This window comes from Hemicordylus capensis, chromosome 3 (genome assembly GCF_027244095.1).
Source record: "Hemicordylus capensis ecotype Gifberg chromosome 3, rHemCap1.1.pri, whole genome shotgun sequence".
In the NCBI taxonomy this organism is placed as follows: domain Eukaryota; kingdom Metazoa; phylum Chordata; class Lepidosauria; order Squamata; family Cordylidae; genus Hemicordylus; species Hemicordylus capensis.
The window spans coordinates 66,564,500-66,582,997 of record NC_069659.1 but is presented as its reverse complement, the minus strand read 5'-3'; the positions used below and the strand labels follow the sequence as shown (position 1 = coordinate 66,582,997).

Sequence of the window (18,498 nt, the reverse complement as noted above, 5' to 3'; positions counted from 1 at the left end):
TGCATTAGCACTTTTTCTTTTTTGCATGCTCTGTTTGGGTAAATATTGGAATGAGTGTGCAGTCATGAATATTACCTGGCCTACTCTGGCTCATGGTTCCAGAGGCCAGTTCCTGTTTCTTAAGGTTCAAAGATCCAGCATACATTCTTAAATTGATGGGAGAGGCTGATGGGAGAGTGTGAGGTGGCTTCCTTTCCCCATCCCAGACAGGTGCATGAGTGGTCAATGAAAAGAAAACAGCTGTCTCAGGCAGCTTCTGTGTACAACAGGCACATACTGAGTTTTGGAGAAGCTGGAATGGAAAGCTGGGCTGAAAACTGAAGCATCTTTAGGGTGCAGGGTTTGCTCTCTGGAATCTGATGTAACTTGTTGCTGACTTGTAAGAGTTTGCTGCTCTTTCAACTCCATCTAATGCTCAACAGGCATGTTTGCAAATTAATAAGGTACTACCAAGACACTATAGGGCCTTGCACACAATTATATGGGGGTGGTTTGTGGGTGGCGGGGGCGGGGGAAGAGCTCCCACCTGGTCTTCACAGATGAGCAGACCCACTGTTTGGATCTGCAGTTTCAGCATCCAGACGATCCAGGCACCTGTGGTCCCCATATTTGAAATCAGGAGCCGAAGCCTCTGAGGATGCGAAGAGCTATCCTAGCATTCACTGTGATACCAAGAGACCGGGAACCCTCATTACATCAGCTGTCCCCTGGTTGGTCATGAAGGCCCTACTGAAGGACCATGTGCAGAGCGGCACATACACAGATGGCAGCCCTTCTAGCCACAGCTCTCTTTCACAAACATGATGGTTTGCTCCCAGGGACTCCTGGAAACAGCAAATAGACCCACACAATCACGAGGTAGAGCAGTTCCTTTCGCCCTCCTACCTTGGCAAAGAACAAGGAACAGAAGCTGGGATACCCACATTTGAACAATCTGAGTTGGAGGTTTTTGCTTGGGTTCTCATGATTATTAACAACTGGGTTTGCTGCCTCCTAACTTCATGTTGATGACGGTGTGCATAGCCCTTATACTGTAAGTCTTCAGAGCCTGTGTAGCACTTCATCTCTGAAACTTCTAACCACTCGGAAGTGAAAAGCAGGCACATAGCAATATTGTGTATAATTTATTCTACCAAAAGAAAACCACAGGGCTCTGTGAGAGCCAGGAGTCAAAATTGACTTGATGGCACACTTTACCTTTACAGAAGCGAGTCTTCTCCTCCTTCTCCTTCACTTTTTAATGTACAAATGGAGTATCTGCACTTGTCCTGATGGCTGCCTCTTGCATCATGTCTCCCCCCACAAAATGCCCCAGACTGATGCAACCTCTTGGGCATTCTGGAAAAACAAAAACAACTATGGCTGCCACCAGGACTGAAGCCACTAATAGGAGCTATGGCATTCCTTTTACACTTTAAAAACAGTTTTTTAAAAAGATCCTGCTGCTCTGCCATCCTACAAGGTAAACCCCCCACCTCCCCTTCATTATAACAAAGGAGGTAATGAAAAATTGTGTGTGTGTGTGTGTGTGTGTCATTTGAAGCAAATGTTATTTTATTGAATGAATAACAAATGGGAAATTTAAGCAATGAAAACAAATTGAATGCCAAATAGAAAACATTTCCTTGCATATGTGCACTGCCCAGGAATAATCCAGCATTGTTCGAAGCAGCAAGCAGGAACTGAACCCTGTGAAACTGTTTTGCTTGCCTGCACCAGAACACCCGGGGGTGGGGGCGGGGGCGGGGAGTCCACATCATCTTGCATGTGCACCATAGTACACAATCCAATTAAATTATTTATTTATGTACTGTGCATGTGTGGTGCTCGTAAAGTGTGATTTGATTACCGTGCATGTATTTGTCTGAATTTCCCCCCTAATTTTTGTGTTTGGGATTAGATTGAGGAGAGCCGTTGGGTGTTGCTCTTCAGCACGCTGTATGGCCCGTATAAAATGCTGCCAGTAACTGAAATATTACTAGAATGATGAGCTTATAGAAAGAACTTAAGTAGATTACAAGGAAGGGAGGGGCATTAAACACAGAGGAAACCCCACTTAACTGAGCCTTGTTAAAAGGGATAGATCTGATGCTACAATTGCCATTGGGTTGCAAAATGGTCCACAGGGTTTGTGCTTGTCCATCTAAGAGAAATGATAGGCGGTTCTGTATGTACAAATGGCTATAAATAATTAAAAAAAACCCAGAAAGCTTAAATAATCGTGTCAGTACTGATTTTATGCTAGGTTAGTTGCTGTATTTTGTCTTGTGCTTCCAAAATTTTTGTATTGGGCTGGCCCTTTACCGAGGGGATCCAATGTGATATATTAGCATATTTTCTGAAATGTTTGGAATGGGATAGTCATCAGAGTTCCTACCTCCAGCCAGAAATGGTACAACCATTCCTACACCATGTGCAACACTTAATGTAAATTGGTCACTGGAGGAGCCAGAATAAAAAGTCACATATGTTGAAGCCCTTGTCTTTATGGGCATGCCTGCATAGGAGCTTCCCCTGCTGGCAGTTTATTGCTTTAGAGCTGGACTGGAAGTGCCAATGAATCGTGCCCATAATATAGGTACCAAGTTGTCACAACATTCCTCTACATAGAATGAGCCACCTGTACTAAGGGATGGACAAATTCTGTTGGTTCTAATGTGGGGAAAAATCTGGACTCCTCAATAGGCTCAGCCCCATCCCCAGTTATCAATACTGCTGCTAATAAAAAGGAACAGAGAAGTATGTTCTCCCTCTTCCATGGGGGCAGTAACATGACAATAACTTGGCTTAATTGACCATGTGGTTGATGTTGTCCTTCACTGCCAACAGGAGAGGATATTGGCGTGCTAGGCCTAATGAGGTCTAGTGTGGGAAAGGCAGGCATCCTTACCTGACCCTCTTCCAGGATTCTGTTGAATCCAGATTTGTGAGGGGTGAATTAAAAAAACAACTATAAGGCTGTTCATATGAGCAGCCCTACCCGGGTAGGGATGCTCGTGTGAAGCACCAGGATCGAGGCCAATGCCGGTGCTGCCCTCACAGGTAGCCCTAGATTTTTACCCGACCATTTACCTGGGTGAAAGGACGTGTGCGCACCCTTTTACCCAGGTAAAAGAACTGGGTGCCGATAGCACCTGACTCATGGAAGGATTCCTCAGTGCAGATGATCCGACATCATCTGGGAGGAAAGTAGGTCCCTCCCTGGCGCTCTCAAAGGTTGTGTGAACAACCTCATTGCGTATCTTGTGGAGAACGGTGCATTGACAAGTACAATGAAGCCCAATCTCAACCTTTCATTGACACAGACTTAGAAAGCTGAAGGAACATTACATTTCTCCTGCAGATGATTTGTCCTTAGAGGAAACACAGACAATAGGCAAGAATAATTATCAGTGTGGAAACAGTGCTTTGTGAATTTTGCATATTTAGTACTCTCCCAATGTTTTCCACATTGTTCAGTATTTCAGAGAAGGATCCTACTCATTAAAGAGCAGGAAACACAGCTAGAAAAACTTGAAATTCATTTTACAGTTTTGAAATATGGCTATATTTAGAAGCAAATTATGAACAAAGACAGCGTGAACTATCAGCTATGAATGGGTCCATTCAACTAAATGCAAAGTTGCTATATGATGGTGACTGTGCTACCTACATATGGAGGAGTCTATTACTGATCTCCCCTCCTGCACCACCATTCTCCCTCCCTCCCTCTCCCCACCCCGCGCGCACGCACACACACACACACACACACACACACACACACACACACACACACACACGGCTCTGAATAACTCACTACCTCTGTGATAAAACCAGGCAGTGTGAATTGCAGTTTAACAGATGGTTGCCATGGGTTACCTTAGTGCTCCACAGATATTCCCTTCAGAAATAGTAACATGAATTTAAAATGGGGCCCCAGGACTATTGCTGCTGGGACTGTTTATAACGGATCACACTTGCTATACAGTAAGTGCAATTCAGACTGTAGCAAGCGAATTGGTACACTTATGTAAATTACTTTTAATCTCAGGAATACCTCTTTCACACACACTTTCACCCTTTTAAAAGAGAAGGGTAGAATTTGATTTATTTTTAAACTTACCAGTCTGCTAAACGATGTCACAGGACCATAATGGGGCGTGGGGGTCGGGGGGAGAAAAGAAGGAAGAAAACAAGCAGTTGAACAAAATACTGTGGAATCTTGACAAGCCCCAAACTATGGAACTATACCAGTAAAACATACATAATGTATAATTACTCCCCTATGTCTATACAGTAAAGGTAAAGTGTGCCACCAAGTCGATTTCGACTCCTGGCGCCCACAGAGCCCTATGGTTTTCTTTGGGAGAATACAGGAGGGGTTTACCATTGCCTCCTCCCACACAGTATGAGACGATGCCTTTCAGCATCTTCCTATATCGCTGCTGCCCAATATAGGTGTTTTCCCATGGTCTGCAAAACATACTAGCAGTGATTCGAACTGGCAACCTTCTGCTTGTTAGTCAAGCATCTCCCCGCTGTGCCACTTATACAGTACATTTTGGTAAAGTAAAGTATAGTTATGCCATCGAGTCGATGTCAACTCCTGGTGACCACAGAGCCATGTGGTTTTCTTTGACAGAATACAGGACGGGTTTACCGTTGCCATCTCACTCGCAGTATGAGATGATGCCTTTCAGCATTTCCCTATATTGCTGCTGCCCAATATAGGTGTTTCCCATAGTCTGGGAAACATATCAGTGGGGATTCGAATCGGCAACCTCTTGCTCCCTAGGCAAGTTATTTCCCCAGTGCACCATTAGGTGGCACCATATGTAAAATGAGCATCTGTGTGGTGGTGGTGGGGGGGAGAGATTACTTTGAGATGTCTCAATGGGAGTGCAAAATAGTCTTGGAGGCTGTTATCACGAGCAGCCAAGACCAGGCTAGGGCAGCTAATTGTGGGCTTGGTTACCTGTGAGAACCTGCAGGAGCTGACTGGCTCTCAGTGGCGCTTCAGCAGCAAACTCACCTAGGGAGCCCACCTCTTAAACGGCATTAAGAAAGCAAGCTCCCTTAACTGTGTTTATTTGGTCATCTGCCAGTGCCAGTGTTGCTGGGGGGATCCCCACATGTACTGTGCACTTGCACAGTGCATTGTGGAATTTCCAGGGACCAGGACGACATGTCCCAGTCCCCACTCATCTGTACTCCCTGGGGCAATGGCAGACTGTCTGGATGTGCGATGTGTGCGCCCAGACAGTCCTTGGCGATCATCTTTGAGGTCTCGTGCAGTCTTTAGCGATCGTCTGTTGGGAAGGCAAGCTTCTGCAGCCTTCCTCACCACCCTGCCTGGATGTGAGAATGACCTCTTGGTCTACCCACACAGTGGAATGATTTAGTACAGGGGTTCCCAGCATTTTGTAACAAGTGTACCTCTTCTGCCACAAGCCAGCAGCTCAGGCAGTGGTGGCTGGTGAAGTCTGAAATTGGTGGGACCAATGTGGGTTTTTTGTCACCTCACTACAACAGTGTTTACATGATCTACAGTCTATATTAAATGTGCCAATGCATATATTTTTTTAAGTCTGATTATTTTTAATCATATTTCTATAGAGTCACTATTGCATTTTTTGGGATTATTATTTGTGAATCAAAATAATATAGTCTTTATGTTTTTATCAAATGGTAGTAGTATAGCATCTGCATGAACTGTAGGTAGCCAGCTGATATCACTTAACTCCATTGCCTCAACTAGCCTACTTTACAGTAGGTTAGGTACAGTAGGTTATTTTCACTTTTGTTGTCTGTTAATGATTTAATGTGTTATGTGTTTTTATTGTATGTATTAATCCTCTGTTGTGAGCCACCCAGAGAACAATTTATGATGGGGTGGCTAACAAATAAGGTTGTTGTTGTTGTTATTAACTTTTATCATGGTTCTTGAAATTGTATTTCAAGAAATGGAAGTACTTCTTGAAATTGAAGTACTTTTAACACTCAAAAAGATAATAGAAATACTATTATTCTCCATAATATTAGGAGAGGAGAGGAGAGGAGGAGAGGAGAGGAGAGGAGGTCTTGTGATAGCAAGCAAGACTTGTTCCCTTAGCTAAGCAGGGTCCACCCTGGTTGCATATGAAAGGGAAACTAGAAGTGTGAGCACTGTAAGATATTCCCCTAGGGGACAGAGTCACTCTGGGAAAAGCAGAAGGTTTCAAGTTCCCTCACTGGCTTCTCCAAGATAGGGCTGAGAGAGATTCCTACCTACAACCTTGGAGAATCCGCTGCCAGGCTGTGAAGACAATACTGAGCTAGATAAACCAATGGTCTGACTCAGTATATGGCAGCTTCCTATGCTCCATATTGAACACCAGTTCCCATATTTCCTAAAGATAAAGTCTCTCCTATGATACACACAAATATAAAAACAAAAGCACAATAGAAGACAGCTTCCTATGGTCTCTAACACCCTCCTCAAAGATCCATAATTCCTTACTGGCAGGTCCATCCAAGGAGACACGCACACCAACTTAGCACAGTTTAGAGGATATAAACATGGATTAGACAAATTAATAGAGAAAGAGAGGTCTGTTGTTAGCTCTTAGGTATGACGGCAGTAATGTGAATCATGCAGATTCAGGGGTTGTATACCTTTGAATACCACTAAGTGTGATCAAGAAGTTATTCAAATTCAGTCAAATGGACAAATAGAACTTCTTCCTTACAAAAACACCGATTAGGTTTACCTTGCCAAAAGAACCTCCAAGATGGAAAAGACACCAAAATGCAGACAATATGATTTCAAACCATACCTGGATTTACCACATTTTAAAAGGATTTAAGAATAAGCAAGCACGTCAGTGGCAGGGCAAAAGGGTATCTTTTAAAACGACTCCCCATGACTCATTTTACAAAATCTTATTTTGATACAACAAAAAAGGACAGACTACCAAAAAATGTATCATTGGTGAGTTAAAGGAGAATGAGTAATTTTCAGTTTTGAATCTATAAGCCTTTGCAAAACAGCAAAATAAGGTGGATATTTTATTCTACTGCAAGCTTATAAAAACAGATATGTGTAAATGATATATACATGTACTACTGTTATAAGCATAGATCAGGTTTTTTGTTTTTGAAAAACCAGAATCTTTCTTGAGGAGAGTCATCTGGGGGCAGAGAACCATTTTGTCATTCATTTTGCTATTTAAACTTCTTTGAGAAGCAGGCAGGCCCTTCCCCTGGGTTAATATTGCAGGTTGGGGATCCACCAAGAATAGCTTCAGTAGGAGTTGCCAATACTAACTGGAACACAAATGTGAAAAGAAAGGCCTATTCTCCTAGGCCTCCTAACCTTGAATACCATCAGCTGGGAATAATCCACTCTTTAGAAGTGGATTATTCTCAATATGTGCTGCTTCCTCCCAATATTCCAACTAGCTTCTGCGTGCATGGCTCAGCCTTCACAGTGTAAAGTTGACCAATCATTTGCTGGCTCCATTTGGACCTAAAGAGGATCCTCCAGGAGCTCAGTTACCCCATTGTGAGAGCGTATGAGTGTGTGTGAGAGAATGAGAGAGAGAGAAGTCTACTCCAGTCATTGGCTCACATTCATACAAAGTTGCTCAAAAGCGGTCTTATTGAAATTAATTAGTAATTTTAAGCCCGTTAAAATAACGGGCGCTAGCAGGGTTGTGTAGCTTTTCACATGTATGTATGGAGCTTTGGTCAGTTTTGGGGGGGGGTGCTTGTGTGTTACTTTGTGTGCCGTTTGATGTGTTTGCCGCCCAGAGTGTTGTCCGCTGATCCCACCTCTACCCTCCCCGCGGCATGGCCGGTCCTCCTGCCGCCGCCTCTACCCTCCCCCCGGCTTGCCCGGTCGTGTTGCCTCGGTGTGTTTGTGGCTGGGCTGGACCCGCTGCCACCACCCAGAGTGTTGCCCGCCGATCTGCCTCTACCCTCCCCGCGGCATGGCCGGTCTTCTAGCCGCCGCCGCTACCCTCCCCCCGTTTTGTCCGGTCGTGTGGAGCCGCCGCCGCCGCCGCCCAGAGTGTTGTCCGCCGATCCCGCCCCTACCCTCCCCGTGGCATGGCCGGTCCTGTTGCCGCCGCCTCTACCCTTCCCCCGGCTTGTCCAGTCGCGTTGCCGCCGCCAACATGGCCGCCTGGTGCCGGTGGTCGTGTCTCCCTTGGTGTGTCCGCGCATGCCCAGAACAGCCGAGGGAGACAGGGGCACACACAATCCAACGAAGACACGGACGCACACCAGGGACTTTATTATAGAGGATAAGACAAGTTTACTTGTCCAATTAATTTCAATAGGAGTACTCCTGAAGCCTGTCAGTCAGGCTGAGGGGAGGGCAGTGGTGCTCTTGTCCTTGGACTCCGGGGCTGAAGTCCAGGGCCTCCGCTCACCCCACGGGCCCCCAAATCCTCTTTAGTCCATCCTGAGTGGAGTGGTAGCTGCTGGTCCGTACTGTGCTGGGTGGCCGAGTGTGATTATGACCTGTCAGGTGCTTTAGAAACCGGGTGGGGGGGTGGAGTGGAGAAATAAATATGTGGGATAAGAATAGGGGGATGATGCTTAACATGCAGTGGGGGGGGGTCCAGCAAGAGAGGACACGCTCTCTCGGGGGAGGGATACGCTGAGCTTCTGCATGTAGCCAGTCAACATGGTTCTGTTTATCCTCACAACAACCCTGTGAGGTATGTTAGGCTGAGAGATACATGACTGGCCCAGAGTCACCCAGTGAGTTTCATGGTCGAATGGGGATTCGAACCTGGGTCTTCCCGGTCCTAGTCCAACACTCTGACCACTATGCTATGCTGGCTCAGTTCTATGCTGGGAAGTACCGGGCACATGTGCACACGCCGGGCACATGCACTCACTCACTTGTGAACATGTTGGGCGGGTATGCACGCCCGGTACTTCCAGGTACTTTCGGGCAAGGAGGGGACAGGGCGACAGGGAGGTATGCTAACACCTTGAAGGAGCCTTAAAAAATGGAGCGCTGGCAGGGGAAAGCAGAGGGAGGGGTAAGTGCACCCTCCCCCACCCTTAAAGTGCAACCCCCCCTTCAAACCTGCCAAACAGCTGGTTGCTCAAACCGGTTTGGGGGCTCTTTAAAGGGCTTCCAAACAGGTTCCTGCACATCCCTAGCCAGCGCTGGAATGTAGATTTCAGAGAGAGAAGCAGTGTGGGAAGAGCCAGCTCTCCGGGGGGCTCAGGTTATGAGGGTGCCATTTCTGGGGGCAAAAGCTCTGCGGTTGCTGTTTATAGGGGCTTTAATTCTGGAGCTCTTTCAGACTCTGGCAGTGTTTGGAACTGGGACTGGGTCTATAGCTGGTTCTGTCTCCTCAGGGTCAGACTCATGGTGAGGGTTATAACATTACCCTTTTAGAACTCAATTGTGTTTACAGTAGTCTGATAAAAACCAAATTCATAGCACATGGGAAGAGGCCCTAAGGCAGTATCCGAACTGAGATATTTTCATTACAATTTCCCCTCTTGAAAACAGATGGCAATCATGCATATCCCCTTCAAAATCGTAATGACAATAGTATAGTCGATAAACGAGATTTTCAAGAACTGTAATCAAATACATCAAATGGAGTTTATTCTAAACCTTTAGCGTGACTTGGTTGTTGAAAGAAGTGGAACATAGAGCATCCATTCATTCTAGCTAGAAACTATTTGTTTTAAATGTCCCACTATGTTAAAAATTCCTTCCAAATAGACATCCAACATAGGCTAGGATAGAAACTGCCTTTGCTTTTTTTCTATTTTTGAGGCTTTAAAAAACAAAACGTGGGGAACATTCAAATATGGCTTCCTCCGCCTCCATCCTGCAGTAGTAAGTCATTCTGTCACCTCAGCATTCTAACCACCTAAGTTTGCTGCTTTTGGAAACCTGACCATAGCCAGGACTATTGACGTCCAGGCACAAGACCCACTCTACAAAGGACACTAGAAGATATATCTATGATGCATGGGTGATTATGTACAAAACTCTTGTTTATTTGCAGGAAAAAGCTTTGCTATGAAGGAAAATGGTTCTTACAATGATGTGAATGAGATACATCAGGAAACATTTAACCATTATAGTTTTAACCATTCTTAATTTACAATGTTTACAAGGAAACATTTAACCATTATAGTTTTAACCATTCTTAATTTTAATTCTAGCTCTTTACCACATATGAAATCATTTTCAGCTATATTACTACTACTATTTAAATTCCCCTTCTATCTTTTCTGTGCATTTTATTATGGGAAAGTATGTTTAGCAGTTTTAGTTCTTTTTAGTGGCTTGTCTCTTTTTAAATTGTAATTATTTTAAATCTTAGCCTTTTCACAATAGGTATCATCATATTTGCAATCACCTCCATCAACATGTAACCTTTCTCCAGTATTACCTTCATTTAATTTTATTGCTGTAATTTTATGTAATTTGTGTAATTTTATGCTGGTCTCTGACCATAATAAAGCTTGATTCTGATTCAGAAAACATTTCTTCAAACTAATTGCAAGAATGTTAATACTTCTTTAATTATCCATTAACTTCCTTGAGGGGGAAACAGGAAATTGATTGTCTAATCAGGGATAACTAGTGGTAGGAAAAGGTGTGAGGTACAGATTGTGTCCTCACATTATTTTCACTGACAGAGTCTGTGAAAATGAGATTCTACAGACCAAAGTGCAAGGTTCCAAAGCAAACAGCCACTCCCTTTACCCCATATCCGTTTGCTCAGTCCATCTCCCTCCAACAATCCAGGCTGCCTTGCAGCATCAACAAGACATGTATTGAACCACAGCTGCTAGAAACAGGAATGGCAGATTTGGCAGAGCAGGGGACAGAGGCGTAACTAGGGAAAATAGCACCTAGGGAAAGCACTGAAATTGCGCCCCTGTCCAAACAGAAATGATGGGACTTGTAGTCAACAATATCTGGAAATCCCTGTTAAAAGGAACACTGTACCATCTAGACATGGTTGTTGATCAAAATTTGAAAACATGAGCCACCTCTGTAAAAGACTTAGAACAACAGTCAGGAGTTATGCGAGGATTCCAAGTGTCATTTTCTCTGTCTCATCTCATTCTTTAAAAAACATGACTTTGTCCTAGAGGATCACCTGCCCAAATAGCCACTAGCAAAATAGGGGAAGAAGAAGGTGGTGGGGTGTGTGTGTGTCTATAAACCAGTGAATGATTCCTGCCAGCCTTTGTCTTATGATGACTGTTGGCTCATGATGGGGTATATGTGCATTCACCACACTAGTGCTTACTTTGACACCAAGAGGGAGGAGGATACATTAGTTTGCCACACTAGACAGAGGAATTTGCAACAGGAGCAGACAGCCAAGTTCTGCCAGGGCCAAAACCAGCCCCTGCCAGACGAAGAAATCATTGTAATTTGCCCCTTCCTGTCACAAGGAGTGTGCTGTTCTTTTATTATTGACTCTAACTCTCAGATATCCCAGTCATGGATGGGAAATTCAGGGTCAATTTACAAGAGACACATTTTCTACATGGAAGTTTATTCTGTGCAGGTGTGCAGAAACCCATGTGTAGTGACCGCCAGGGGCATAGCAAGGTTGGAATGGGCCAAGATTTGATTTTAAAATGGGCGCCCAGCCACTCAAAGTCCAGGGCCTCCACACACCCCAGGCCCCCAAGGATTTAAGTCTGATATTTCAAAATAGGTATGCTGCCTGGAAATACATTTCACTGAATACACACATGCACACTTCACAGTATATAGTGATATACATTGAGTACTATATATTTGTGCTACTTTTTATGCCTAGAACACACTAGCAATGTTAATTATTAAAATGCAGATTAGCAAAGGAGACTTTCAGCCATGCAGGGTGAGCCTATGTTTGTTTTTTCAGAATTCTGAACAAATTCAGTAAATTTTGATTCCAGGAGGTTTTTCACACAAGGCTTTTAAAGCTCTTTAACACACATCTCCTCTGGAATGGAGGTGCTGCATTCACATGTTGGCCAGATTTACCCTGAATTCCCTGCAAGTTATTGGGGAGCAGTTCACACACAAGAAAAATAAAATAAAATAAAATAAAATAAAATAAAATAAAAGCACAACACATGCTTCACAGTTCTCACTCAGACCTTCTGGGTTGCAAAACAACTTGAACATAAGTGCATTTATGAATGAACTAGTATTTTGAAGCCCGTTATAATAACGGGCGCTAGCCTTTTCCTCTCCCTTTTTTTTTTAAAGTATTGCCGCCGCCGTTGCCGCCGAAGTCCCACCCTCCCTCCCTCCCTCCCAACTTCCGAAACCACCTTACCCGGCCTGTGACAGTTGAGGAAAGGAAGAGCTCAATTGAAGAGGGAAAGAGGAGCTCGCAAGCAGTGCTCCTCCCTCTACAAAGCCTCTTTCCGAACTGGCGCTTGGGGCGGAAAGGACGCCTCTTGCATCCTTTCCGCCTAAAGCGCCAGTTCGGGCAGAGCCTTTGTAGAGGGAGGAGCACTGCTTGCGAGCTCCTCTTTCCCTCTTCAATTGAGCTCTTCCTTTCCTCAACTGTCACGGGCGGGGTAAGGTGGTTTCGGAAGTTGGGAGGGAGGAAGGGAGGGTGGGACTTCGGCGGCGGCAGCATTTTCGTCTCCCTGGGCCGGTCTGGACCCCCGCCGCCATTCCCCCTCCCGCCACCCACCACGGCCCGTGTCTCCGGCCGGGCCAGCCACCCAGGGCTCTGGCGGGCCCGCCACCCGCCGCGGCCCGCGGCTCTGGCCGGGCCCTCCGCTGCCCGGGCCCATTCCTGTCTTCCTGGGGCGGCTCTTTCTGGCCACCCAAGATGTTTGGTGGCTCCTGGCGCTCGGTCCTTTGCCGCCGCTAATGGCCGAGGTGGCGGCTCTGCCGCCGCCTCAGCCAGTCTCTCCCTCCTCCGCAGTCCCGGCTTCTTCGGGGCGGCCGTTTGTGGCCGCCCAACATGGCCGCCGGGTGCTGGCGGTCGTGTCTCTCTTGGACTGTTCTGAGCATGCTCAGAACAGTTGAGGCACGAACGCACGCTTGGTGTCCGTCCACGGACGGACACCAAGCGTTTTATTAGAGAGGATGAATGAATGAATGAATGAAAATAAATAAAATATACTTGTTCCAGAAGTTTTTGTAATTTTCTGCCCTGAAACAAGCCACTTATAGGCCTTTTTAGATAGTTTTTGTTTTTAAAGCCAGCACATTTTCCAGTCTCTTTTAAATTAAATATTCAGAGACTTCTCAGTCTCGCCCCACCCCCATATCAAAGCCCTATGGCAAGCAGATTCCTATGGGAGGGGGGGCCCACAAAAAAGGAATTCACAGCCTACCTTGCAAAAGCTGTGCTAGATGGTCTGGGCAGAGGGTCTGCTACTGCTGCAGAGAACTCTGCCTGCTTCCTCCTTCCTGGCTTGCTGGGGCCTGCCAAGTACAGGCTTCAGGGAGGCCTACTCAGAGGCCTCTCTGGAAGCCCCGCCCACCCGCCGATCAGCTGAGAGGCGGGGAGAGAAGAGCTCTACAGTTTGCAGGCCTTGCCGATCCTAGGCCTTGCCTATCAGCCGGAGCTGTAGGCAAGTGGCTGAGGGGCCCTGGGGCTGGGCAGGAGGGCAATGGGGTGGGGGTGGCAGGAACTGGTGTGGCACCCCCACCTCAGTGGCGCCTAGGGCACGTGCCCTGCCTGCCCCCCCAGTAACGCCTATGGCAGGGGAAACAGTGAGGCAGAACTTCCTCTTACTCTTGAGCCTCCTTCCCTTCCAGGACAGGGAGAGAAAGAGAACCTAGAACAGTTAAAGTGTGTTCACCCAGGCACCAGCCTAGGGAAGACAGAACCAGAAGAAGGGGGGAGTCTGTTCCGTCCTGGATCCTTTACCTGAATGACTGCTCCCTGGATCCACTGGAGCTGGAGTCAGCCGCTCCCTTAGAGTATCCTGGAGCACTGATATCAGGGGCCTCTTGTTAGTGTTCTGGCCCCTTCCCTAGAGCCCCTTCCAGTGCCCCCAGGTCCCTGGGGTGACACTGAGCCATGGCTGATCTCCGACTCTGAAGGTGGAGCACACACCTTGTTGCTTGGGGCCTCACTCCTGACGAGGAGGAGAGACAGGCTTGGGTACCTCTTCAGGAAGCGGGTTTCCCTTCCCGTCCAAGAAGGGGGGGGGGTTTCCCTTCCCGTCCAAGAAGGGGGGGGGCTCTTGGGAGACATGAAGGCCTTCAGTTGTCACCAACTCTTTGCTAGTCTTTGCTCTTTGTAACAGCTCCCCTATGGAGTAAAGATACCTTCAAAGAAGTGGCATATTTCTAGTCTAGAGAACCAGGATGCTCTGGGGAAACTGTTGATAAAAAGGAGCCAGAACTGAAAGCAAAAAACATCTTGTTATTGTTAATGTGGGGACAGGGGAATCTTTAGCTTGGTACTCTGCTAAGTAAAGTAAAGTGTGCCATCAAGTCGATTTCGACTCCTGGTGCCCACAGAGCCCTGTGGTTTTCTTTGGTAGAATACAAGAGGGGTTTACCATTGCCTCCTCCCGCATAGAATGAGATGATGCCTTTTCAGCATCTTCCTATATCACTGCTGCCCCAATATAAGTGGGGATACCAGCAGGGATTCGAACTGGCAACCTTCTGATTGTTAGTCAAGCATTTACCCGCTGCTTCATTAGGTCGCTTGGTACTCTGCCACTTTCATATTATTATGCACATCAGTCAATTGCTCCCAGGCAGTAGCTATTGCAAATGCAACTATAGTTCCTTGCTCTCCAGTGTCAGTTGTGTGAGGCACCCAATGATCCTGTTAGTGGAAGCTTGAGATAAAGTGAAGTCATACCTACCATGATGCTATTAGTACTGTTAGACAGTTTATGCAGCCTTGCTTTGGAACAGTGGTAGACAATCTTGGGCATGCAGCTGTTGCTGAACTACAAATCCAATCATCCATAGCCACAATTTATTGTGGTTGGGGATGAAGGGAGTTATAGTTCAACAACAGCTCTAGAACCAAGCTTGTCTACCCCTGCCTTAGAATGTACATTGATTTTAAATAGTGGTTAACCCAGATCCATTCCTTGTAAACCAAACGTCATGTAAGTTAACAAAATAGAAAAATGACATTTCTCACTATAGATTGTTTCAGAAATGCTATTTGAATCAGCTAGAATCCCTGATGTATCTTCTGATTTAGACTGGACATATATCTGGCAGGTGATTATGAGATTTTGGAGGGCAGTGCAGCCTGTGATAGAAATGGGACCTGAAATCATTTGCACTTGGATGCAACAGGCCCAGTTTACAGCAGCGAGTACAGAAGCGTTGCAAGTACAGAAGGGGAATCGCTTTGCTTTGCCTGCTGGCTGGTGGGCTGGGCTGAGTGAGAGATCCAGCCTTATTAACAAGGATTCATCAGGGGTGCTTTTAAATAATGCAGGAAGCATTTGTCTCCAGGGATGATCCTCAGCAAAAATTTACACTGCCTTTGTACCTCAAATATAGCCTTGACTTGATTTACGAGTTTCTACTGATAGTGACTTGGATATTAGAAACACCAAGCGCATCTTCTATCATAGACTCTGCCCTGAAACCTATTTAGGGGAAAGCACCTTTTAAGAACCAGATAAATTCTAATCTGCATATTTAAATCATTTACATTGCGGCAGATTTTTAATTAGCACACTGCCAGCTTTGAGCCTAGGCATTAAAAAAAAAAAAAAATTACCTGTGAGAATCTCTTTTACAGAATCCAGACTTACAAGCCTTCCCCCACTCCCCAGGGCACGAACGTCCTTCTAACTACAGACCAGAGAATTGTTAGAGCAGCTGCAAAGAGGACTGACTGCTCAGGATACAATGCTGCACTCAGATCTGCCACGGCCCTGTGTGGAATCCCTACCTCCAGGTACCCTGTATTAGCTGCTGCCAATGAGTTCTCTACATCCTTGCCATAAGGTCAATGTGATAATAGCATTATCACATTGTGAACTTACCTGCTTCCAGGCAATGGCAAGGAGCAAAGGTGGGTTAAATCACAACCTCACTCATAGCTGTTGTAGCAGGTATGGGGAGAACTTGCTATAGGATTCTCATTTTGTCAGTATCCCTGTGACAAGCATAAAGTGCAGTCTGCCTCTAGATTCTTGGCTCTTGAAATTTAGAAGGACCCCGGTGGGCCACTTCTTACAAGACATTTGTTGACATTGCTATTCATTTGTCTTGGGGGGAAAGTGTGTATTTTATAGCATATGCCTGGCATGCAAGTATCTGTTTTTGATAGCCATATGACAGTTGTGGATCAGTATGCAGCTAGTTAATATAGGCAAAAATACAAGCTAGCTTTTTCTAAAAATAATAAGTGATGCAACCCTGAGCATGTGCCTGCATTCACTGGGGGCTTCGGTTTTGTAGGAAAAGCTTCCAGGGGGGATTGATATGTTAATCTGTTACAGCAAATACAAAAGAGTCTTGTTCATCATCAGATGGGCTCTAGTTCACAGAAACCTATGCAACAATAAATCCGTTAGTCTTTAGGATGCCACAAGGTTCTTTTTTATGACACCTTGAAACTGATGGGTTTATTTCACATCAAAGACAGGTAAGTTAGAAAAAGGAAATGTACAGTGCAATCATAGTCCAATATTAATGCAAAATATGTGCCAAGATCCATTTCAAATGGAAAGGTCATATCAGAAAGGTAAGAATCAGCATCATTTCACATACAACCTTCCTAAGAGAATATTTTCTTCATTTTCTACTTGAATTTCTACCTTGTTTCAGCTAATCAGCTAAGAGTTCATTATTCAGAAAGAAGGAAATGAATCTCTACTAGGATTAAAGGACTAGGACAATCCAGGATCTCTCATTAGAAAATGGGCATGACAGAAAGACATTGAAGCACAACAATTTACAGAAAGAAGCTTCATCCTCTTAACCCTTTGTGGTTATTTTCCTTTGCTTAAATAAAATTAAAACTAGTTCCTAGTCACAGGACAACTAGTCAGAGTTGTTTAAGATAATCATTTGCTGCTCTCCTTCCTCAACGTTGCTAGGGTCAGTTTCAGTTGGTTTCCCTTGAGGAAGTAGGCAAGGTTGCTTGATATGATTTGGTCCATAACTTATGTGTGTCAGCCTTGCTCCTCTAAGTTTATTAAAGCTTGCAGTAGAAGATTTGTGCCTTGCATTATTTATTGCCATCATCAATGCCTCTTTGGTGGAAAGTTGCATGCCCTTTGATGGAGATTGTAATTTAGTCTCCATTAAAAAAACACTTTAGGATGCAGAGGACTAAAATGATTATCTGCCCATCTACAGCATTCCATTTGGGGGTATAACACTGCTTTCTGGTTTTATTCAATTATCTGTATCTAGAAGGTGACAGACAAATGTAACCCAGTTGATTCTTCTGGCTTTTGATACAGACCATCAAATCAACCTAAGACCATCAAACCAACCTAAACTGGATCAGCACTAGAGGCAAGTTATTGTAATCCTACTGTATTATCCCAGTACTACTGTAATCCAACTGTAATTCCATTTCTGTCCAACAGTTGGTGTCAGAAGGTAGTACTTGATGACTGTTTCCCCACTCCTTGGCAGTGTTGCAGGATTCCATCTTGTCCCCAATATTTTTCAACATCTATATGATGTTGAAATGCAAGAGCCCCGCCGCACGTTAAGGTCAACTGAGGAGGTCCGTCTCCAGTTACCACCAGTTCGTCTGGACTCATAGGCAGGCCTTCTCAGTAGTTGCTCCTGGGCTATGGAATGCACTCCCGACAGAAATCCATAATTTGAGTTCATTATTGGCCTTCAGGAGAGCCCTTAAAACCTATCTGTTTGGCCTGGCCTTCCAGGGTTTTTAAACTGCTGTAAATGTTAGGCCTGGTTCTCCAGGGTTTTTAACTGTTTAAATGTTTAAATGTTAATTGATTTTATGCTGTTTTTATATTTTTGATTTTAATTGTTCTTATTTTGATGTAAACCATCCTGAGCCATTTTTGGAAGGGTGGTGTATAAATCGAATAAACAAACAAACAAACTGCTGGGAGAGAGTGATCATTAGTTTGGAGTGGAGTGCTGCTGAAGCCCAGCTTTATCATTCTTTTCCCTTAAATTTAGAAGCAATGATATATTCCCTGGATAGATGTCTACATGCTGTTTCAGATTGAATGACTGTAAACAAACTCATGCTGAATCCCACTAGTGCAAATGCCAATCAGTCTGCCAGATCATGATGGAGTCATACTCTACTGGAATGAGCAGATGTGCTGTCTGAGGTACTCCTAGATTTGGTCACTGATCCTAGACTCTTAGGCAGTGACTATGGCTAGGAGTTATCAGATTACTGTTGAGTCATCTGCGTCCCCTTCTTGAGAGTACAGACCTGCCACTGGTCATCCATGAGCTAGTAATCTGCTTGCATTAGATAACCTGCATTCTGCGTGTGACTCTCCTGTGCCTTTTAAAGGATTTTTAATTTCTACACCTTTGTCTGTGACTATGGATATTGTTCACTGTCTTTTAATTTTATTTGT

General features: G+C 45.0%; 1 long non-coding RNA gene across 1 annotated transcript in view; it reads left to right on the top strand.

Moving 5' to 3' along the window:
- The window catches only part of LOC128348856 (uncharacterized), a 45,299-nt gene extending 27,542 nt beyond the window's left edge, over positions 1–17,757 (top strand). Inside the window, exons 2-3 of the long non-coding RNA XR_008318388.1 lie at positions 15,742–15,983; positions 16,742–17,757. This is a non-coding gene — a long non-coding RNA (uncharacterized LOC128348856). The remainder of the gene's footprint in view (positions 1–15,741; positions 15,984–16,741) is intronic.
- The last annotated feature ends 741 nt before the right edge of the window (positions 17,758–18,498 follow it).